Genomic DNA, 26,254 nt, shown 5'->3' on the forward strand with positions numbered 1-26,254 from the left:
AGTAGCTGCAATAAATGTTTTATACGTAGATAAATTAATTGATTCCATACTTCTTTAAATTTCAAAGTTTCGTTCAGCATATATTCTGAAGGTGTTTTCAATGTCATAAAAAATGACTTTTTGCAAGTATGAAAAATAATGTTGGTATTATTATTTTTGAAATAAAGTAATAACAAACATACTTATGTTTAGTTGCATTTAAGTTTTTTGTTAAGCATCATAAGCACTTCAAGAAATTTATCAAAGTTTTTAAAAATACAAACTAAATTCAAAAAGATTTATAAAAAAACAAAGCAAAAAGTTTTTTAATGCATTTTTTATAATTATATTAACTTAAAAAAACTTTTTACTTATATATTTGTGTTTTATTCCTTTAATGATAATAACATGTATTTTTTTTAGGTTTACTATCATTTCTAAGTTCTAACTCGCTATCATTTCTAACCCGATCATTTCTAACCCGATCACTTCTAACCCGATCATTTCTAACCCGATCATTTCTAACCCGATCATTTCTAACCCGATCATTTCTAACCCGATCAATTCTAACCCGATCATTTCTAACCCGATCATTTCTAACCCGATCACTTCTAACCCGATCACTTCTAACCTGATCACTTCTAACACGATCATTTCTAACCCGATCACTTCTAACACGATCATTTCTAACCCGATCACTTCTAACCCGATCACTTCTAACCCGATTACTTCTAACCCGATTAAACACTATTATTTCTAACCCGATCATTTCTAACCCGATCATTTCTAACTTGATCGTTTCTAACCCAACTATTATTAATTTGATCTGTATTAATATGTTTATGTATTATTGAAGTAAATTAAAGATTTGTTTTAAGAACAAAAAAATCTCAACAAAGTTTTTTTTTTATCGAAATTTAGTTTATTTTGTTTAAAGTAAAACTTAAAGTTTAGATAGCTTTAATAAAATTCAATTTTTAATATTTCTTGTTATTGGAAGTTTATTTTTTCATACGCTAGACCCACACATAATAATCTGGGCTGCTTAAACTAAATAGCACATAACAAAGAGACAAAAATTTATATATCTTAAAACCAAAAACTACAGTTTTTTTTTTAACAGCAAAAAAAAAATCAACACTTAGTATAAGACTAATTAAGTTACTTATTATTAGAGGAATTTTTTTTTTTTTAAACTAAGTTTTTATTTTATAATAAGCAACTTAAATATCAACTCTTTCAACGATCAGTAAATTGCAATAAAACAAAACACAGCTGCTTAACCTTTCTTTCTAGAATTAACTTTAATTTCTTTTCAACAAACAACCTTCTCTGCAAAATTCAGCAATACATATTGAGACAATTTAGTAAATTTATTCTATGAATTTAGTTTAGCAATCAGCAAAGTAGTCTTAATCAAGCACTTCTACATTGAAATAAGGTTCATTATTACTTTTATGAAATTCATTTAGAATATACTAAAGTGTCAGAATTTAAACAAACTACAAAAACTTATGAATAAAACTTCTTCTTGTTTATACATCTACCAGATTTTCACATTCTAACTTTTAGAGTTAGGTTCTGCTCATTTGTGCAACCGTTTGGTATTTCATTGTTTTTTTATCATTTTTTATAGCTTTGGCAAAGCATAATCGAACAATTTAAATACATTGACTAACCACGAAATTTAAAACCTTAAGTCCAAAGCACATTAATAATACAGTTTAAATAAACATTTATCGGAAACATTAGAAAATGATTTATTATTTACATAGGAAAGGCAATTACAATAAAATCAAACTATAGAATGAACAAAATCCTACATATTAAATCAACGGTTCATAAGTACAAAATTTGTTAAATTACTGATAGTTTCTAATATAAATTATCTTATTTTAATCAAACTTGTTCAACTTTATGTAAAGATTAGTTTTGTTTAAAAGCTAAGTCCACATTTAAACTGAAAGATATTTATGATTTTGTGGTAATTTTCGTGGTTATTAATTATTTTAATAGAGTTCAAAAACTGATTATAAATTAACTGTAGTTTTTAGTTTAAAAGTATTAGGAAAAGTAGAAGTCTTCTGAATTCTTTAGAATAAATATTAAGTTTTGATAGTCGTCAATGTAAGAAATACAATGAGCATTGCAGTGGTTAAAGACTATTCTTTACTTTTTCTTGAAGAGATTCTATATGGTTAGTATAAATTTTAAGTATGGAGACCAGACTGGCAAGTTGCATTCAAATTCAGGGCAAATTTAAACGAAATACCATTTTTTAAGAGTATTAGTATGAGTATATATGAAACTTAAAATAATACAGTTAATAAAATTTAGTAATCATAGCTAGTATGGTAATTTAATTAAAAATTATTATCATTAAATCATAAGTTCTTAAAACGAAAGTGTATACTGTATAGCACAAAGTAAAAAGTAGAGGTAAACGTTTTTTTTTATATAAATAGACACTGTCATTTACTAGAACTTAAATTAGATTTTCTTTCTTTTAGCCAATGGTAAATTATATCTAAAGATTAAATAAGAAATATTATAGAATAAACACTTAAACATAAAAGTTAAGTTTCGAAAACTTAATATTTTGATTTTTTCATATTTCTTTAAAAATATGTTGTATATAGAGCAAAATAAATTTACATTTTTAATAAAAATTTAAAAGTTCTAGAAATTTAAAATTCCAAAACTAATTTTACACGATTAATAGTAAAAACTTCTTTAATGTTTTTTTTGATATGTCTTAAAAGTTATTATTTTACAGATTTCCAAAAACACAAAAACTTTATATTATTTAGCGATCATTATGTATGAATTATAAATATAAGTTAATAGATTCGTTTATACAACTCAAAAAATGAGGTAAACAAAGTAAATTAATATTATGTTAAGTTAATACTAAAATAAAAAATTATACAAAAGTTATTTTTTACGTAACATATTAAATCATTATGTTATAAAAAATTAAAAATTGAAATTTTTTTATTGGTTTAATTACTTTATTAAGATTTGTTAGTTTTTGCATTAAATCCTTAAAACAAAGAAATGTAAATAAACAAGTAAAATAGGTTAGAAACGATCGGACTAGAAACGATTAGGCTAGAACAGGGGTCGGCAAACTGCGGCCCGCGGGCCAATTGCGGCCCGCGAAGGGTAAATCTGCGGCCCGCGAGCACGTTATTTTTTTGAATGGAATGCGGCCCGCGAAAGAAAATTTTGTGGCCCGCGAGCATGTAAAAGTGGCCCGCTGAGCAAAAAATTATTTCAAGTAAAATTTATTTCGGTAATTCGATTTAATTTGTTTAGTTTGGTTTTAAGTCTCTGTATAACATTTTAAAATAATTAGAAGAAGTTACTACTTTAATTTAAAAATGTGAAAAAGACAGATTAGCATTCTAACAAGATATTTTCCAGAGTTTCATAATAACTTCTATTTTATAACAGCAAGTAATTATCTGAAAAAAGAGTGCTTGAATTTAATAAGTTAGTTATATTATACCTATTTATCAAATAAACTAAATGCAAATGTTTTCCATTTTGTACAAGAGTAATGCACAGTAATTAACTAAAGTGTCATTTCTTTATAGCTTAAATATTGTTTCCAATATATTTTATACCTAAGTTTCTTTTATATATTTTTTTATTTGTAATTGTTATGTTTTAGTGTAAAAACATTTAGAATAACATAGTAATAAGAAAAAAAGGTTTATTTAAGTTTTGTTTTGAAACATTTTAATTTTTTCTGAAGTTTTCTTTGCACTTGAACTAATTTATATGCACACCAACTTAAAAATATGCTCATATTTTAAGCCACTTTTTATAAAATACTTTAGTTAGTTTAAGTTTAGTTTATGCATAATTTTCTAAGTTTGTTTTTTCTACATGTAATATCTAAATTTGTACAGACACAATTAAAACAATATATATGACATAAACTAATATAGTTTTTGTTAGGTTTACAATTTCATTTTTCAAACATTGATTTTGTCAAACTAAGTTAACTTTTATGCTTTGCATATCAATACACACACTTGCTGTTTTTTGGAGCTACCTTTTAAATATAAACTAGACTTAGGGATAGTTTATAAACATTGACACACACTCAGACTATCACTATTTGAAGACTTCAAATCTCAGGCCAACTAAGTCATTTTATAAGTTTTTGGCTAGAATTGTTTTGTGCATACTAAAATATCAGGAATGTTTTTGTTGATTCAGGCTGGTTTTTTGCTTAAAAGAGTGGCAAATTAAACTTATGATGTAAGTTTTGCTCAACCCAAAGTGTTAGTTTCAGTTATAATATATGTTATAATATATCAAGTTCAAGCTTTGAACTTGAAATTTTATGCTTAAAAATTTTGGAAAAAAACTTAAATTTGAGAATTTTTGAAAAAGCCTGGAGTTTCAAACAATTTTTACATGTAAAGTAGTAAAATTTCGATTTGACACAAAAAATTTAGCAAATAAACATTTCTTTATTAAAAAATATACTAAAGTAGCTTAACAGTGTTTTTTAATATTGATATACTTTATAAGACTCATTTAAACTTTAATTAAACTTTATACTAAAAATAAAAGAAGAAATTGTACTTCTAAAAACTTTTGGTGCATTGCACCTTTACTTGTAAAATTTCACCGATTGTTGTGCTTCCTGTTTGAACTAAACCAAGAAATTGTACTAAAATGTCAAAGTTAAAAAAACATCTCTAATAAAAATTCTAAGATGAGCAATAGTTTTTCTATCAGTGCTCTCATCTTAACATATTGATTAAAGTCATAATTTGATTTATGCGACTTTATAACCTTAATGCATTTCCTAAATAGGACTTTTTGTTTTCATTGAAGAAATAAACGAAAGTTTTTCATCACTGCCAAGAAAAATTCTTTAAAAAAGTTTTTAATTATAAACGGTATCTCATTATTAATAATAAATTTTGCTACTTTATAACTTGCCTTAACAACTTTTTTCTGATAATTCTGTAGTTACTGAAGATAATCATGTGCTTTGTTGGAACTGACTTCGGTGATTTGTTTTTTTTATCGTTTCTCGCAATAACTCCTAACTAACGTTTTTTTTTGCTGCTCGTCTTTCGTTTTACAACTGATATTTTTAATTCTTATTGCAGATAAAGAATTGCGTTAATGCTTAATAAAAAAGAGGTTTTTCTCTTCGCTAATGACTCAGTTAAGTTTTATACTTTTGTTAAAAATGTTTAAGAAAGTTAATTGTCCATTCCAGCTGACATATATTTTTTTGGCATGTAATTTGTTTACTGTTAATAAGTTTCGTTATTTCTTTATGTTGTGAACTTTGTTTTAACTGGGTTGCTACACAAACAGGCTATTTTAAAAGCTTGAAAACTCAGATGTGTGTGAAACTTTTATTTCAAACACTTTAAATAAATCTTAGAATTCCCAGAATATTTTTTATGACTGTAGTGTAGTTTACTAATTGTAGTTTTTTCTTGTTTTTTACACTTTGTGTACTATTTAATGATGATGATATTTTTTCTAGGTACTTAAGCTTGATTTACAACGATTTTCTAGCTTTTTAAACTTTTAATGAACTTAGGCTGGTTGGATACAACTCAGAAATTTTTGCTTTTTAAGTGACTACCATGTGAAAGACTAGTTACTAATAAGATATTTTATTTAAGTATTCAAGAATTAATTATGTTAAAGAATTTTTCTAGCTTTCTATAATACAAACAGGTATTAATTTTATTAAATTAACTAACTATTAAATTTTTTAATAAATGTAAACTATTTAACACGCAAAAACTTTTTTTTGAAGTAAATATTCTTAGAAATATGAAAAAAGGGGTTGATAATATAACAAACAATAAAGTAACTAATAAATTGTCTTTCAAGTTTGGTTTTTATGGAGAGTTAAAATTTATGTAAAATTACAAAAGTATTAAATTTAACTTAGTAAGTGCTTATGAAAGTACATAGTTTATTAACACTTAATTATATTATTCAATGTAAATTTTGTTCTAATTTTATTTAATTTAATTTAAATAGTCATTCTATGTATAACTAGTTATTTAAAATGATAAGGTGAATAAAAGTAAAACTTTTCTCTAGTGTGACTAAAACTAAAACCAAAAGATTATTCAAATGTCACTAAAACTAAAACTGCGGCCCGCGAAGACTTTGTAAACTTGAAATTTGGCCCGCGACCACCAACTGCCTGCCGACCCCTGGGCTAGAAGTTATCAGGTTAGAAGTGATCGGGTTAGAAGTGATCGGGTTAAAAATGATCGGGTTAGAAATGATCTGGCTAAACTGGGTTAGAAATAATCGGGTTAGAAGTGATCTTGTTAGAAATGATCGGGTTAGAAGTGATCGGGTTAGAAATGATCGGGTTAGAAATGATCGTGTTAGAAGTGATCGGGTTAGAAATGATCGTGTTAGAAGTGATCGGGTTAGAAGTGATCGGGTTAAAAGTGATCGGGTTAGAAATGACCGTGTTAGAAGTGATCGGGTTAGAAGTGATCGGGTTAGAAATGATCGGGTTAGAAGTGATCGGGTTAGAAATGATCGGGTTAGAACTTAGAAGTGATCGTGTTAGAAGTGATCGGGTTAGAAGTGATCGGGTTAGAAGTGATCGGGTTAGAAATGATCGGGTTAGAAATGATCGGGTTAGAAATGATCGGGGTAGAAGTGATCGGGTTAGAAATGATAGCGGGTTAGAAATGATCAGCTCCCATTTTTTTAACTTACTTAAGAAAAAATTTTGTACTACAGCCATATAATAAAAGTATAAACTTCTAGATTATATGTTTTCTGCTTCTATATATGTATATACTTATAATTTATTAGAAAAATAAGATTTCAAAAATACTGGTACACGTGTTTCATAAGACTAGACGCCTTAATCTTCAGCCAGCTGAATTTAAAATAAAAAGCACTTTGCTAAACATAGAAGTAAAAGTTATACAAAAAAACAAAAAACACGATGACGTAAAATTGTGCATTACAAGAATTCAGTATAAAAATCGATCTGTATATACTCATATGTATAAGATTCTGCTAATGACTTGCTAGATAACTGATGAAATTTACTATGTTGAAATGTTTTGAAATTATACATTTATTCGAAAACAATGAAGACATTATATATAAATGAAACGTACTTGTGTATATTGACAAATCTTTAACCATTTTCCTTTGCAATGATGTTTTTCAAAAAATGTTTTAAATTCGTAAGGCTGACCAGTGCTTTGCAGTTCAAACTGTTTTTAATTTGTTTAACTTTGTATCATACATATTTTCACATTACGCATAATGGTTTACCTTTTCAATTACGCATCTGATAACATATTTGTTTGCTTTCAGCTTGGCAAGTTCTCTATTGATGCTTTTTTTTGTTAGGGGCATTTCTCCGGTAAACCGACCAGTGTTATGGACACTATGACATGCTGAATATGTTTAAAAAGCGTAAAAGTTAAGTTTTCAGAATAAATTTCGTGTAATTTTAGTGTAAGTTATACAAAAGTTTAATCTTTTATATAAAATTTAATGATTCTTTCGAGCAGCTAAAAATCAAAAATGTTGTTAAAACGCTTTAAATGGTTAGAGCTAAAAAAATATAGTTGGTATTTATTTTATAAATTTTTAATGTAAACATAAATATGAAATAATGTACTTAGTTAGTGAAACTTATAAAACTAATAATTTATTATTTTTGAGAATAAACAATTACTCAGTTTCACCGCAGAGCGGATTTTCAAATTGTAAATCTGTGGTAAAATAATAATATTAAAAATGACAAATATTTGAAAATTGGTTTGAGTTAAGCTGATATAAAAAAATAAAAAATAAATTAAGAATTATATTAATGTAGAACAACCTTTAATTTTAAAACTATCAAATTATAGTCTACAAACAATACAATTAAACCATAGTATACTGTGGGGTATTGATATCTAATGGATTTAAAGAGATTAAAACTTTTACAGAGTTAGAAGTTATGGAGTAGTATATACATATTATTAAGCACACAGTTCTAATAATAAATTAATAATGTAATAATGTTCAAAATAAAACCAGGGAGTAAGCATTAAAAATTTTTATGAAAGCATTGTTGTTGTTATTGTTAACAGAGTTGTATTATGATGACAAAGTATAAAATGGCTTTTTGTGAAAAATTTTAGATAAGCGAAAAATAGAATGAGGGTTAGATTTCAGATGTTAAATTTAAAAAATAAGATAAAAAATTGAATATATTTAGTTGAGAGATAATCAAAGAGAGTATAAACTACTAATAATTCAACTCAAGAAAAAAAATATATGTATACTAATTCTCCAATAATTATGATTTACAACTGGAAATGGGTATATTATAATATATGCACAATTTATCTTATATCTTATTAAAATATATTTAACTAATCAACAGACTTGAAAAAAAAAAAAAAAAATAAATAAATAAAAAAAATAGTTTTAACAGTTTAAGACTGAGAATGGAAATAATATTATAATATATGCACAAATAATAAAATATTTTAATAAAATTGATACCTGTGTGAGATATAAATTATAAATATTCATTTAAGTAATGTGGGCATTGGGTTATCAGTTCATTTCTCTTGTTTAAGGTTTTTCTTTTGTCTGCTAGGGCTATATGGAGTCTTTCTAGGTTACATAAAGTGCACATGTTAGTATGGTTTGTGTTAGATTTTACTGATTCTACTATTTTCCATTCAATTGAGTATTTTATATGGTTACTGTATAGATCCCATAGGTGATTTGCAAGTTGGGTACAATTTTTGGGTTTGCTTTTAAAAGGTTTTGGGAAAGAGGTTTTGTGTTCATTATATCTAGACTTAAATGTTCTTTTGGTTGAACCAATATAAATTTTGTGGTCATTTACGGATGTGGAGACTTTAGCTTGATATATTACATTACTTAGGCAACACTTGTTATCAACGGGGCAGTTTGTTTTTATTCTACAATTACAATACTGATAACCCAATGCCCACATTACTTAAATGAATATTTATAATTTATATCTCACACAGGTATCAATTTTATTAAAATATTTTATTATTTGTGCATATATTATAATATTATTCCCATTCTCAGTCTTAAACTGTTAAAACTATTTTTTTTATTTATTTATTTTTTTTTTTTTTTTTTCAAGTCTGTTGATTAGTTAAATATATTTTAATAAGATATAAGATAAATTGTGCATATATTATAATATACCCATTTCCAGTTGTAAATCATAATTATTGGAGAATTAGTATACATATATTTTTTTTCTTGAGTTGAATTATTAGTAGTTTATACTCTCTTTGATTATCTCTCAACTAAATATATTCAATTTTTTATCTTATTTTTTAAATTTAACATCTGAAATCTAACCCTCATTCTATTTTTCGCTTATCTAAAATTTTTCACAAAAAGCCATTTTATACTTTGTCATCATAATACAACTCTGTTAACAATAACAACAACAATGCTTTCATAAAAATTTTTAATGCTTACTCCCTGGTTTTATTTTGAACATTATTACATTATTAATTTATTATTAGAACTGTGTGCTTAATAATATGTATATACTACTCCATAACTTCTAACTCTGTAAAAGTTTTAATCTCTTTAAATCCATTAGATATCAATACCCCACAGTATACTATGGTTTAATTGTATTGTTTGTAGACTATAATTTGATAGTTTTAAAATTAAAGGTTGTTCTACATTAATATAATTCTTAATTTATTTTTTATTTTTTTATATCAGCTTAACTCAAACCAATTTTCAAATATTTGTCATTTTTAATATTATTATTTTACCACAGATTTACAATTTGAAAATCCGCTCTGCGGTGAAACTGAGTAATTGTTTATTCTCAAAAATAATAAATTATTAATTATCAATCTCCTATTAGTGGATAGATTACTGTGTCTTATTTATTTGTTCTAAACTCTCTAGTTAAACTTATAAAACTATCATAAATCAAAGCATTTAAATTTTGCTTGAAAATTGCAAACTTTAATTTTTAAATGACTTGATTTTATGTAAACAGTATTTTGGTATAGTGGTTAATTATTTATATTTTTAAATATATTGTAATTAATAAAGAAGAACACAATTTTATTCTCACCTTCAATAGCACACATTGTAAATAAAACAAGTAAACACTGCAACTTCATGCTGTTGTGATGCAAAAATGTTTTTGATATTTTTATTTATAGTTTTTTCATATATTCTGCAATGTAATATAAGCCTTCAGGCAGTTAAATTTTTATCATTGATCGCTGAAAATATCAAATTCATAAAATGCTAAAGTTTTTATTTAATCGTTCTTTGTGGTGAAAAAAAAATATCTATGTAAGCCTTAGAACTATTTTTTGACATGTTTTGGTTTACAAATGGAACACTCCATTCATGATAAGTATTTTAAATTAAAATCAGTAAAGAGTACGCATTTTCAAATCAGAACATATTTTTATGCGATTTTACGTTACGCAACAAATGTTTTGGGCTCTATTATTTAAATTAAGGTAGTATATCATTTTGTACAAAATGCTTTATTTGTAAATGTTGCTGACTATGACTAAAATACAATCGTTTTTAGAAGATATTAACAAATACATCAAAAAAAAAAGCTTTACGATACTTAACTCTACTTGTAATACTAATTAACACTGTCTTTTTTTCTACATTTAAAATAAAAACATCTTAAGCAGCTGTATATATATATATATATATATAAATTTTAGTTTGATAAAATGTACACAAAATTTCTTATTATTTTTTACTGATGGGTAATAAACTATTTTTAAAGTTCTATGAAAGTAACTTAACTAGTTTTAGTAGTAATCTGTTCAAATGCTTTTTATTGACTATTTTAAAGTTTTTTAATGTTATAACATCAAAAAAAATATATCTTGTTTAATTAAATTAAATTAGTCTTATGTTTATAAAAACAATAAACTTAGAAAATTTTTTTTTTTTGGTAATGAAAACCATAGAAGAATTAATAAATTTCAAATAATTTTGTGTAGAAAATTATCTCTGTCATGATTTAAAATTCTATTTACATATGAATGCTACAAAAGTTAAGTAAATAAAAATACAAAACAAACCAGATACACTTTTTATCTTAGTTAATCGAATCTTGTAAAATATAACATAATTCCATATGTTTTATAATCTTTAAAAAAATAACAGTAGCATATTTTAATCTTGGTAAAATAAAATATCACAAATTATAAACAAAAGCAAAAAGTTGTACTAAAAAATAAAAGTTGAAGAATAAAATTAAATTTGCTACGAAAATTAAAGATTAATCTTGAAATGTTTTTGTATGAATTATTTTCGTTTAACAATTAATATAAGTGTTTTTTATCATGAAAAATTTTCCAATTTATAATCTGTAAGGAGTACTCATTACATTTTTTTTGATTATGTTATCACAACTAGTTTGAGGTTTAATATTTTTAAGCAATTTACAAGTACCTCCGAAATTTAAATATTTTATTATAAATCTTATTCCTAACTCAAATTAATCAGTTTTAATTTTTTTTTCTTGGTAAGTTGAAAAATCTAAAAAAATTGTAGATGTCTCAAAAATTTAGTTTTGATAAACTATTGTAAAAGAGTTGGAATCTTTTATTATTGATTTTAATATAACACTTAGTAAAAAGTCTTTTAAAATATTCTTATAGGTAAGAGTGGGCTTATGTATAACTATTCAAACTTTAAAATCTTTTGATTTTTTGTTTTCCTTAAACTTTAAAGTTAATTAGAAATGTATGCAGCTTAAGTTATAAAGTTTTTTTTTTCTGAAACTTAAGATCTAATAACTCTCAGAATAAAAAAAACTTTTATACTTTAGAAAGTGAACTTTTAAAAACTTTTAATTATTTTAACTTTTTTTTATTATATTTTGCTCTACAAATTAAAGAAGTTTTAAACCAGTTTATGATCTGATACTTTTATTAACAATTTAAACACATTTATCATACTTAACGATTAAAAAAAATAAAAATAAACAAAAATTTTCAGCAATATAGATATAAGTTATTCAGATATTGAAATAACCATTAAAAGTTACTTTTATTATATTTTATTTAAATGCATAAAAATAACACATGACAAAAGCATTATTTATTTTAATTGGAATTTTCTTGCAAGTACAATGTTTTATTTTTTTTACATTTTATTGTTTACTTTACAATGGTAATTATTAAAATTAAATTTTTTTGATAAATTGATAAAAACTCAATTTTTCAAGTCTTTATGAGCTAACACGATGAAATGATTTTCATATTTTTATAAAATCAAGACTCTTATATTTTGGAAAATTAAATAAAGCTTTGTTTAAATTTTGTGAAAGTATTAAATCTGAGTGCATATTTATCGGATATGTTGAAAAATCTGCAAATAATTTACCTAAACTTGCAAGTTAGTTCGATTAGTATGTAAAAAAAAGTAAGATTTTTTTTTTTTATTGTTAATTTTTTTTCTTTTTTATGTTTCGGTAAAGTGGGTTAGAAATAAGGGTATAAATATAAAGAATATTTAAAAAGGCTAAAAACATTTGTTTGCTGACTTAGCAAATATGCAAATTAATTTGCAAGTTTATGCAAATTTTTCAATCTAACCAATTCGTTAAGCCATTTTTATATTATAGTCAAGGAAAAATTGCTATGTTTACTTTACAATGATTATAATTATACCTAAAACTAATAATACAATAAACATAAAACTGAGTTTTTTACTAATAATTTAAATTTGTTTTGAGCTAAAACACTGTGAAAAGTTTTTAATTTGTTGTGAATTATTATGCCGAATTAGATGATATACTCACAATTCTACCCCGATCAGATTCCACCAATTTTTTTTTGTTTTTACTGTGATTGTTGACCCTAACCTTTACCCTTATACGGTAATTTTTATTTTATTTATTTTTACTTTATGTACTTGATTGTGTGGTGCAGGTTTAAATTGAGCGTGTCCCGAACGAGATAGAGCTTAATTAGGAATTTGAATATATTAAAAGCTATTTTCCTTACTTTGACAATAAAACTAGTGCCCCCTGTGAGGATCGAACTCACGACCTTCAGATTATGAGACTGACGCGCTGCCTACTGCGCCAAGGAGGCTCACGTTAATTTTCGTTTACGACGATTTATAAAGCTATTTACAATACGTGTTCGGTAAAGTTATTGTCGTACATTGAGGTTTATTAATTCTTAACTAAAAAAAGTCAAACTGCAAAATTTGTGTATAATATAATTTGGAGTACTTCATAAGTGGATTTTGTATTTAACGGCCAAAATATTACGTGATAATTTTTTTTCTGAAATTCTTTATTTTCATAAATTCAGGTAATACTTTTTTTAAACGTTAAAACTTTGTAATTTTGAAATTTGTTTTTATTTTTCTTGCTAGTTTAATACTGAAGTTACAGTTTAATTAGAAACGTAAAATGCAGAAATATACAATTTAAACAATTAAAGTTTAATAAAAATCCATTAAAAAAAATTAAAATTACTACGTTTTTACAAATTTACTTAACTAAATTTTTATTTACTTGTACTAATGTCGGTTTATGCTTTTATTGTTTAAAAAAAGCTATAAATAAATTTAGAAACGTATTTTTTTGAAGATTTTGAACAACAAAGTTATTAAACACAAACTCATATATCTGAAGCTTAGAAATATGTATATAAAACATTGTATACTTCAAAACATTACCCATACTAAAATAATGAATTTATATGTAAATAATTAGTAGACTAAAATATAAATATCTAAAAAATAAATAAAATACATTTGAAAGTTGATTCATGAAAAACCTCTAACTGTTATAGTTGGTGACTATTCGTTTAAGAAAACTAATTGTGTATTGTAACTTAAGAATAAATTAAAAGTTATGATTTTAGTAGAAAAACTACATATTTTGTTTTAAGTTTTTTCTAGTGTGTTATTATCTTCTTATGTTTAATAATTTTAAACCAAATTATTAATAACTAATGCTTAAACGTCTGATAAACTGTACCCATATGGTCCTAAACATTTTAGATAAAGACTTTTAATTTTTTTTTTCAGTTTATAAAAAGTAACTACATTTTATAATGTGTTGATGTTAAAAGTATTTTCAATTAAAAATGTAACTAAAAGTTTTCCATTTGAAATCAGTTTTTTAATTCAAAACTTTCCGAACTTTTGAATGTATCAAAGACCTGTTATTTTGAAATAAGGAAACTATTACTTTCTGTTTTCTGTATATTTTTACAACTCCGAAAAAATAATGCTTTTTTGTTTTTAATGGTAGTAACACAATAATAAAATAAAATCATCTGTTAATAGTTAAACAATAGTAATCAGAAATATCTTTAAGCACAGTTTAATCGACCACTTTGGAAAACAATGTTTAAAATTCGTTATAGTAAGTATATAAACTTATTACTCAATGTTTACTACTTTTATATAAACTGTTATGATAAATGTTTTTATCTTTACACATTATATTTTCATTAAATATGTTGTTAATTTTTTTTTGTTGCTATTTAAAGTAATTTTATTTGTAGTTTTGGTTTTATTGGTTGAAACAACACACACTTTAAGTTATTGAATTATTTTTCAATTAAAAAGTGACTTTTATTCTATACTAAATTACATTACTTGTTTTTTGATATAGCGTTACTTTTATTCTAAGCTTTCTTAACAGAAAAACTAGAAAAAAAACTACAAAATAGCTAGTAAAATAAATAAAATAAAAAGGTATTAGAATAAATTAATAAATAGTTTAAAAGCTAATAAGAAATAGAAAGCAAACTTGTACATATTGGTGAATTTTGAGCCTAAGCGGTTGTCCATAACTTCTTCGTTCTTTATTTTAAACTTTTTTCTCCAATTTTTTGCCGGTTCTTTTGCAGTTTAAACTGTTGTTTTAATTATAACAAAAATTTGTCTCAACAATCACTTTTATGAATATTTTTAAAAATATTTGGAAAAGAAAAAAAGAAGTACATATAACAAACAGTAATAAACATACAAAAATAAATACTATTTCAAGAACTCATTTGATGAAGTCTATACCGTACTTGCGAGGACTTTCGCATTTTATTTTATTTTTTTACTACTTAACCCATTGTGAGGGTTTTGAAATTCTGTAAACAAGTGCTATAAATAATTAGTATAAATAAAAACAATAATGATAGCTAATTAAAAAAAATACTAATGTTTGATTAAAAAAACTTATGTGTGAGTCGCATTATGAGTCAAAATACAAATAAATTTTAAATAAATTTAAGTTAGTATTTGTTTTTAAAAAATAGTCATACTAAGTTCAAAGCATAAACTAAATAAATTTGTCTGTACATTAAACAATAACGTTACAAAATTCAACGTTTATGACAAACTTTCCAAATAGTAATCAGTTAGATGCCCGCAATACTTCCGGTTTTTTTAGTAATCACTAACACCGCTATGTCCAAACAAACATTGGTAATTCTAACTGTTGGTTTTATAATCAGTCGTGCTTACTTAAAAAATACCACTTACAATAAAACACGTAAGTTAAATAAATGTTTAGTTTTGTTTTGAATAAAGTTTTAAATATCTTAAGCATTTATGGGCTCTAAGAAAATTTTATTTTGTGAAATTCCAACTTACTTATAACTTTTTAATGTGTATGTGTGCAGTTAATGAAATACGAATCAAATATTAGTATATGATAATAAAAATTTTAAAGTTTATGAAAATGATAAAATGTTGACATACTTTAGTTTACGACAAATTTTTTTTGAGTGTTATAAATTTATACTTTAAATCAATTAACTGCAGACAATGCTTAATTATTTATGCACTAACATTAAGTAGTATTTTTGGTTAAAATAAAAAAAGCTCATCCAATTATTAAATGCACATCATTTTTAAAACTGTATAAAAACTTTAGTTTGTGTTAAGTAAAAAATATTTTAAAAATTATGTAGACAAAATAAATGTTGTTTTTAATTTTCTTATTTTGCTACCGCAGTTGTTTCAAAAACACAGTTTTATAATCAAGTATCGACCATTCAAAAACAAAAGAATTCTTATGTTGTTTTGTATAAGTAAAATACAGAGTTGCCAAAAGGTTGTGCCAAAAGGCTAATCAAAATATCTAATACTAAAAGATAATTGTTGAGTTACGCTTAAAAAAATCTAATAGCCTACAGTTAAGTACAATTTTTTGCTTGTAAATTTTTACATATACCACAAACTTTTTTTCTGTTTGTTTTCTACTAATTTAACGTTAAGTGGTGTAATTATTAAAACATGATACAAGTTAGTTTTCTTTTATGAATGAATGTAGATTATATTTTTCTATTTGTCTAGCTTGAAGTAATAAAATGTAAATGTAAATATTAAACTCTATCCACAACCGTACTTTAAATTATTTTTCTTGAACGTTAATTTATTTTTAGCTTAAACAGCACATTAAGCTTTTTATCACTTTAATTTTTTAATTGGTTTTTTATATTTCACTATTTTTTTTTGGATATAAACACGGACGTATTTAGACCAAAATAAACCGTTTGTAAGTTATTAAAATATTAAATTTTATTCATTAATAAGTTAATTTCGACTAAAAAATATTTCTATTTTATAGTAGGTTTGTGTTAAATCCGGTAGGCGTCTAAAATTTGAAACAAATTTTAAGCTTCAAGTACCATTATGCTTATTGGTTTGTAGTTTGAGTAAGAATAAAATGTTAAATTTGTAAATACTTTATATTATTGGATCATATCAAGTAGTAGGCAAAATTTAATTAAACAGTAGAAAGAAAAGAGAATTTTTTTCATAAATTTTTTAATATTTAAACTTTTTTAATTATTTAACACAATTTCAATACATTTTCTTAACAGAAAAAAACTTGCTAAAATTATTTTTTTTTGTCAACTTTTGAGTCCTTACAGAAATAACAAGTATATAAGCATTGAGCACAAATAAAAAATTATAAAATAGAATTAGGAAGTTATTTTTTAAGGTGTTTTTGAACTTTGTTTTTTTTTTAATTTAATGTACTTTTTGACTTAAACGAAAAAAGTCTGACCTCAAAATTTTTGAAAGTAAACAAAGTTAAAGATTTTCGACTAAAGTTTACTAGGCTTCCCGCGAGAAAAATACATAATTAATGATTAAAAAGCTTTTATGTGTAATCTGATGTCAATTAGAATGTCAATTAAAGGTTAAAACCAAATTTTTCTGTCTAAAAGTTCATATCAACATTAGGTTAAACGAACCAAAACACTTTACTAATAGAAAATTATTAAGTTAGTATTGTTTTTTTAAAGTTAATTGTCTTCTAATTTTGTCAATTTTTCTCAAACAGTATTTATAATACTTTCGTTATCTTTCTAAGACATAAACATATCCATAATTGATAATTTAAAAAGCTTTTATGCAAAACTAGTTTAGTTTTATTCATTTCAGTGTACAAAAAAAAACATATGCATAAATAATAAATTTAAAAACTTCTATGTCAATTAAATCTACCGGTAGGAGATATAGTAACTACCGGTATAAATTGAATATTTTAAACCAAGTAAAATTGCCTAACTTAAAGCAAATTGAGTTCTTTGAAATAAGATATCACCAAAAATTAAGTTCTTAAATTTTATACCAGTAAAAAAACTAAAGACATATGAGTTAATCGTATTAGAGTTTCCAAAATTTTTAAAAGATATATTAAATTTAATGAAAAATGTTGCTCGATTTAAATTTACGAAAGTTTAATCTGCAATTTAAGTAGAATAAAAGCGAATTTTTTAAATACAAGTAGTTTAGATAATGTATTAAAAAAAAAATCCTCGTCAGTCTATCTAATATCAAATTCTAAAAAATTGCTTGATTAGATTAGTTAGTTTAATTAGATTATAAACGAAATGGAAAAATTCACGAAACCTGTAAAGTATAAAAAACGATTAACCTTAATATAAAACTTACAAAAACAAGTTCAGTTGTAATAATAATAAAAGATAGTAAAAACTTTAATAATTACAAGTTTTATAAATAGCATTACTTTTTGTTACAAAACAATACTTATAACTTATAAATATTTTAGAATTTACTGTACTTTTTGTTATCGTTTAGTTTTTCATAGTTTTAATAAGATTTAAAGATTTGAAGCAATATTTTATTTTGTTAGTATAAGAGTTATAACTAAGTTACTAATGTTTTAAAGTTTATTAATCGTGTAAATAACTCGTAATTTTAGCAGTATGCTTTTAAACAGGTAAAATTTGCCACAGTTTTGAGTTTAGATCAGTGCTTAAATAACACCATACTTTAGATTGGAATTTAAATAAATATTAGTTAAAAATTGACTAATATGCAACAAAAAGGTAATATTATGTTTACAGAATATTTTGAACACATGTTACAGGTAGCTTTAAATCCTATATGTCGATCGTTTCTTAGAATAAAAATCTTTATTTGGCTTCAGCTTCAAAATATTTTCAATGTTGTTTATTTTTAAAGTAAAACTTTTAAATATAAGTATTGTTTATTTTTTATGATTAATTAATATATATATGTCAAAAACTTATTTGAAACTCAGCGAATAACAAATAGTTAGTACATTTTTCAGTATAATTAATAAGTTACTTTTAACGTCTCATTTATGGCTTTTAAGTTAGATGTAACCATCATTTTGAAAACCTAAAGTTATAAAAACGTGTGGAACATAAATTTGTGAAGTTGATGAAGTATTTTAAATTGATTCTAACATTATTGAAGTCAAAACTTCTAAATACATGTTGAGTGTATTCTTTTTCACACTTTTTGTTCATATATTTCCCCAAAAAATCTTCAAAAAACATCCTGGTCCATCAAGCAGTCTACGGATTGCCGTTAAAATAAATAAAATTGTTTTTTAATTAGTTTTTATTATAAACTTGACACTAATTTTTATCAGGAAAAAAAGTTAAATCAAAGCTTGTGGTTATGATTCAATTTTCCAGTTAAAACATAAATTTAGTTACATAGTATTTGGAAGTTTTAGTAAAAATAAACTGTTCATGTTTTTTAATTTAAAACTGTAGAAAATAACAGGAAAATAACAATAACTTTTAATTATCACATAAGTTGAAAATGTTTTCTATTAGAACAGCAGGTCAATATTAAATACTGTCCGTACTAAAAAAAATATTTATTATTAAAAAGAGTGGGTGTAACTTTTGCACGAGGAGACACTTTTGCATGAGAAGTCACTTTTGCACGAAGGGATTCTTCTTTACGAGGACACTTTTCCACGAGGGGTCATTTTTGCACGAGCGTCACTTTTCCACGAGGGTACACTTTACACGGCGACTATTTTGCACGAGCGTAAGTTTAGCACAAATGGACACTTTTTCACAAGTTCTTTTTTTTTATCAACTTTTTTTTTTTTGGCTTTCACTATAACCCCTAAACCTTACTCTCGGTTGATAATTTTTTTTATAGTTTATTTTTTGAATGTTTCTGTTATTTTTATTGGTTATTAATTTTTAATAGGAACTTTTTTTTCCTAGGACTTTTACCTCTAACCCTTCGGTCGGTTTTTTTTTTGATTTTTTATTAATTTATTTTATGATATTTTATTTTTCTATTTTTTTTTGATGCATTTTTTACTATAACTGTTACCACTAACCGTGGTCAGTAATCTTTTTTATTTTTTTTCTCGTGACTTTTAATTTTTTTTCTCTTGTGCAACAATGACTCTCCGTGCAAAAAAGTCGCAATGCAAAATTTTCCACTCGTACAAAAGTGACCCTGCGTGCAAAAGTGACGCTCGTGCATAAGAGTCGCCGAGCAAAAGTGTCATCTCGTTTAAAAGTGAAGCTCGTGCAAAAGTGACCCATTTCAAGTAAAAACATTTATGCAAATAAAATTGAGATATTGAAAATAACAGGATTAAAATTAAATAAGTCTGTGTCGTGAAAACCAAAGTTTACAACTTAACTTTATGCAGTTTTGTAAATTTTACGGTATTTTGGTCAGCGTTTACGGTAACTAAACTTTAAAAATGTAACTAATTAACATTTATTCACTTGTTAGTTTAAATGTAAACTGCTTGACTTTTGTATTTTATTGTTTTTTATTAAAAAAAAAATTCTAAAAATTTTTTTTGTTTCACAATTATTTTCAAAATAAACTTCTTATTAACTTCTGCTTTTATTAATGTTTTCAAAGTAAACTTTGATGAAAAAGCAATCATTTGGTTTCAAAAGTAAAAGAAGTACTAAAAACTAGAAGCTAAATATATAAAAACGGTTTAAATGATAACAAAAGTTTTGTGAAAAACATAAACGTTTTAATTACTCAAACTTTATTTAGTTATTAAACAATTCTACAAAAACGTTTTTACATTTTTTATTTTTGTTTTATTTTGTGTTCAAAAACTCCTCTAATATATTCATGAAAAATTTACTCAAAATACATTGATAATACTTCTAATCAAGTTCCACGAGATTTAGAGTAATATTTTTTGAATAAGTTGTCATAAGTACGGATACAACCCAGCTGTAAATATAATAAAATTTCTTAACTTAATTCGTCCTGTGCCTATTCTTTATAAGCAAAGTACAAAAAAATAGGAGTTTAAAGCTAGGTTTGATGGATTTCTATTTATAACATGAATTTTAAACAATTTTTCGAAAAACCATGATCCACATTTCACAAATACAAATATTTTCTTGTAAACAAATTTAGTGGAGTAAGATTTTTAAAAAAGGTTGCATTTTTTAATTTACGAACTTATAACTATACTTCGTTAAAACTTTTTTACCTACACTTTATGTTCGACACAGCTAAAGCTTAACTTTTTACTACAACGTTTTGAAAAACTGGAAAACAGGTGAACAGAAAAACTACTTCGTCACTTTCACACATCGTGCGCATGTTGTGTCATGAAGACGTTAGGATTGGTGTTAGAAATGCATCAACATTTTCCACGAATGGTCTATTTTGCACGAAGCGTCACTTTTGCACGGTGTCAGTTTAACATGGGTATAACTTAGTTTTAGCTAATTGTTGAGCGGTTCTCCTCTTGGCTTGGTAAGCGGCAGTTGACGATTGTAGTGGTGACTTAAACAAGTCAATGACGCTTCGTCGGATGTAACACCCATGCAAAGTTTATACATGCAAAATTGTCTTCGTTTAAAAGTGATCCTTTGTGCAAAAGTGTCTTTGTTGAAATGTGAATTCGTGTAAAACTGACCCGTCCCAATACGATAAGTAAGACGGAACGTCTTTGCTCAGGTGAATGATTTTTGCAGGAGTAACACTTTTGAACGTCGCGTCAATACTAAAAATAAACACTAACCAAATAACAATACCAAAAACTCTAAAACCCCCAAGAATATTATAAGTTAAATGTAGCTAATACGTTATACAAATTATAGCTACTAGTTGAAATACTTTCATCACATTTACAGTGATTTGAAATAGTTTTGAAACGATGTTGCAACTTATGTATTAGACTTAGAGTACCGATGTTAACTAATTATATATCAACAACTGACATTTATACAATAAAGTGCGTTCGTCACTCAACATTTTCAAACCTCTTTTTTGGTTAATTTTGTGATAAAATAAAGAAACAAAAGTGTGCCCCCTGTGAGGATCGAACTCACGACCTTCAGATTATGAGACTGACGCGCTGCCTACTGCGCCAAGGAGGCTCACATCCAACAGATAATTATTGAGATTATAAAGTTATTTACAAACATTATGCGGTCATTTATTATTCCGTAAAATAGCACTTAAATATTTTTTGTATTGTATTATAATTTAAGGTACTTGTTAAGTGGATTTTGTTATTAACGATAAAAAATTATACAAAAAATGTTAATAAGATGTTTATTCCATTCTTATTTTATTAAAATAAAACATAAATTCAATTTAATTAGAATTGTAAAATACAGAAACTAACCACAATGAGAAATTTTTGAATTAAAGTCATTTTTAATTAATAATTTTCAGTTCTTTTAAATTTACAAATTCAAAAATAATAATTTGTTTACTTAAAGTAGGTTTAGATTTAAGTTTAATAGCTTAAAAATAATATAAATGATTTAATGCAGATTTTTTTTCAATATAAAGTTAACTATTTGGCTGCTTAAATTAATTTAGTAGTTTAATTAAAAATTCTAATAACGCAATTTATAGTTTAATTAAATAAAAGATACTCTTTTATTTTACATTTTAAATAATTTTTTCATGCTAATTGAGTTATTTTACAGGTAAGGTATTAGTATAGTGATTTAATTGCCCTTATATAGTTAAGCAATTGTTAATAATTTTTTAAGAAATTTTTATTTGCTATAATTTATAAGCTTTCTTTTTCTTCTACATTTGTATCGTAAAAATGGTTTTATTTTAAAAATAATAACTTTTTCTAACTTTTAACATATTTTATATATTATTTTTGACAATAAAACCGTTATTTATTTCCAACTAAGTGTCTCATAGTTCATATTCTTCTAGTCATAAACATTTGGGATAAATCTTGAAAAAACAAATTGGTAAATACAAGAAGTAAACACACTTTGTTTAACATTTATATAATTTTCAAATAAAAAACTTCTACAAATTTATTATTTTTGATCAGCTAATCGTTTCCATGCTTCTTTCGATTTGATAAGTCGCAAGTATCTTTTCTGTGCTGAAGGCCTTTTCAGTGTCATAAAATATGACTTTTTGCACGTCTGAATTAATGTTGGTGGTTTATTAACTATAAAGGTATTATGTTAATAAAATGTGAAAATATGTCATTATTTTGATGTTTTCAAGTCAAATTATTTTTAAGTGTAAACCTGAGAAGAAATTTTATATTTTTTTATACATCAGAAATACTTCAAAGTATTTATTAAGGTTCCGAAAATTGAAACTAAATGCATAGCAAATTTTAAAGATATTTAAAAGTAAATATTGTCAAAAGTTTATTAAGCAACCTTTTATACTTCTATTTATTTAAAAAATGTTTTATTTAATTTTTTTTAGGTTTTCCTTGACAACATACTAAATTAATACTTTTTAAACTTACTTTTAAAACAATTTCTAACTACAGCTATATAAAAAATATAAACTTTTAGATTAAAAATATTGCTCATAACTTAATATGTTACAGATGAAATTTCTTAAATATAAATGAAACGTACTTGTGTATATTGACAAATTTTTAACCATTTCCCTTTGCAATGATGTTTTTCAAAAAATGTTTTAAACACGTAAGGCTGACCAATGCTTTGAAGTTCAAACTGTTTTTAATTTGTTTAATTGTTTATCATAAATACATTAATTTTACACATAATAATCCACCTTCTTAATGACGCAATTGATAACAATTTTGTTTACTCTCAACTTAGCAAGTTCTCTTGGAATGCTTTTTATTGTAGGTGGTGTTTCTCTTTTAAACCAGTCTATTTTATGGCCACTGTGACATGCTAAACATAAAGCATAAAGTTTAAGTTCTAAAATGAAACATTTTAGCATAACTCATCTTAAAGTTATAAAGGCACAAATATTAAATTAATTATTCTTCCGAAATAGCTAAAAATTAAAAGTATTATTAAAACGACTTAAAAGCTTTAATGCTACAAAGTAAAATAAGCAAATAATTTAGAAAAACTTTTAAGCTAAACATAAATATAAAATAATGTACTAAGTAAGTAATACTTATAAAGCTATCATAAATCTTCAACTTTTAGCTAGAAATTACAGACTTTAAATAGCTTATTTTTATGTAAATAATAGTTTTTTATGATGTTTTTATATCTTTATTTTTTTAATGTATTGAAATTAATAAACTAGTACACTAAAATTATTACCTTCAATGATACATATTGTAGTTAAAACAAGTAGACACTGCAACTTCATACTCTTTTGATGCAAAACTGTTTCTAATTATTTTTTACTGTCGCTTTTATATATTTTGCAATATAATATAAGCCTTTAGGCAATTAAACGTTATCACACATTAGACATTTTGAAACTTATAGTCATAAATATTAAAAAGCTAAAGTTCTATTTTGATCGTGTCTATGTGGTAAAAGTTAAGGCCTATGTAAGCCTGAAAAAAGTGTTATGGTTTATTTTTTGTTTATAAATGAAACACTTACTATTCATTCATAGTAAGTTTTGAATTAAAACTAGTAAGGATTACTCTATTTAAATTCAAACAATTTATCCGATTTAATATTACACCACAACATTTCGACATTTCAAATGTTTGTTAAAAGAAATTATATACATAACGTTTTGTTTGTGATTGTTGGTGGTTTTATAAAAACTAATGTTTAGGTATGTGCAAATTAACAGATGCATCTAAAAAACACATCTGTGTATAACATTTTGTTCTAGTTTTAACAAAAGTAAATGTTATGGATTTTTTTTTTTGTAATTTGTAAAACGTTTCTTTAAAAAAAATGTTTTCATTTTTTATTTTTCATAAAATTTTTGTTAAATCACTTTTAAGAGTTTATAAAACTAACCTAGTTTTAGTAGTAATCTCTTCAAAAACTTTTTTGTTGACTGTTTTAAAATTTATTAATGTTTATAATACCAAATAGAAACATCAAATAGAAACATATATTGTTTAATTTGTTAAAATTAATTTTATTTTTATAAAAACAATATGTTTTTGGTAAGAGAAATGTAAGAAAGATTATAAAATTTCACCTTATTTACTGTAAAAAATTATTTGTAATATGATTAATGTTGTACGTACACATATGTTACTAAAACTAATTTAGCAGTATAAAAACTATCTGATATATTTATTATCTTAAGTGTTTAACATTATTTTCTTCTTTCTACTTTTTAACTAGAAAATTAGTAGCACATTTTAATTTTGTAAAAATAATATATTACGAATTCTTAAAAAAAACAAATAGTTGTACTTAAACTAAAATTATAAAAGATAAAACCGAATTCAAATTTGCTATGAAAGTTAAAGCTTAATCTTAAAAAATTTTTCTACAAGTTACTTTCGTTTAACAATCAATACAAGTGTTTTTCAATCATGAAATATTTTCAATTTATAATCTGTAGGGAATATACATCATTATGTAATTTATAAATTTGTTGTCACTATTTATTTGTAGTATTATGTTTAAAAATAATCTATATATACCGCAGCAAGCTAACACGTTTTTTTGATATAATTGGTTTCCTAAACAACTGTGTTCCGGTGTACAAAATCAAATTATTTCAACAAACAGTTCAGTTTCGCTTATAAAAAGTTAACATTACCTTTTCTTGACATGTTGATTAAATCTGAAACAGTTGTCTCTAAAAGTTAAATTTTGATAAACAGTTGTAAAAATGTTTGAATCTTTTGTTCTTAAATTTCATAAATTTTAAAAGGTTTTTACAAATGTGAAACTATTCAAAAGTTTTGGTTTTTGTTTTCTTTTACTTTTAAAATTCAATAGAAACATATGGAGATTAGTTATCTATTTTTGTTTAATATTCGACTGAAACTTAAGGTCTAATAATCTTTGAAATAGACAAAAATAAAAACTGAGTACTTTTAGATAAATAAGATTATGTAAATGTATTTTTTAGCTGCTATAAACAAAAGACGTTTCAAAGCATAGACATTTTCGTTATCTGATTTTATTTACAATTTAACACATTTATCATACTTTACGATTTGAAACATATTAAAAAGTAAAAAATTATATAGTATGCAATGTAAAATAAGAAGTTTTCAGATATCAAATAAAACATTATAAATTACTTTTATTACCTTTAAAATAATGCATAACAATAAAACATGATAAAAGTTTTTTTTATAATATTCAAATTTTCTAGTTTATTTTACAATGATAATAATTATATTTAAAATTAACAATAGCATTAACATAAAACTGAGTCTTATATCAGTAATTTAAGTTTACTTTGAGCTAAAACGATGTAATAAGTTTTTAATTTGCTGTAAATTATTATGGCGAACTAAATGGTATACTCACACATTCACAATTCTACCCCGTCTAAATCTCACCCAATTTTTTTACTTTATGTTTTTATTTTTCATTCTACTGTCACTGTTACCCCTAACTTTTACCCTTAGTCGGTAATTTTTATTTTGTTTATTTATAATTACTTTACTTGATCCGTTGGGAAATGTGTACGAGTTTGAACTGAGCGTGTCCCGAACCAAATAAAACTTAAAATTTTAATAATAATAATGAGTTAAGAATTTGCATATATTAAAAGCTATTTTCCTCACTTCATCATAAAAACAGGTGCCCTCTGTGAGGATCGAACT

The 26,254-nt window shown here is 24.3% G+C and overlaps 2 non-coding genes across 2 annotated transcripts; both read right to left on the reverse strand.

The window, feature by feature from the left end:
• Positions 1-13,039: 13,039 nt before the first annotated feature.
• Positions 13,040-13,112, reverse strand: Trnam-cau (transfer RNA methionine (anticodon CAU)). Its single transcript has one exon. It is a non-coding gene; the product is annotated as a tRNA-Met (tRNA).
• An 8,477-nt stretch (positions 13,113-21,589) lies between these two features.
• Positions 21,590-21,662, reverse strand: Trnam-cau (transfer RNA methionine (anticodon CAU)). The gene has a single exon. It is a non-coding gene; the product is annotated as a tRNA-Met (tRNA).
• Between the last annotated feature and the right edge of the window lie 4,592 nt (positions 21,663-26,254).

The sequence above is a fragment of the Thalia democratica genome, chromosome 9 (genome assembly GCF_965202585.1).
Source record: "Thalia democratica chromosome 9, ktThaDemo2.hap1.1, whole genome shotgun sequence".
Lineage (NCBI taxonomy): Eukaryota > Metazoa > Chordata > Thaliacea > Salpida > Salpidae > Thalia > Thalia democratica.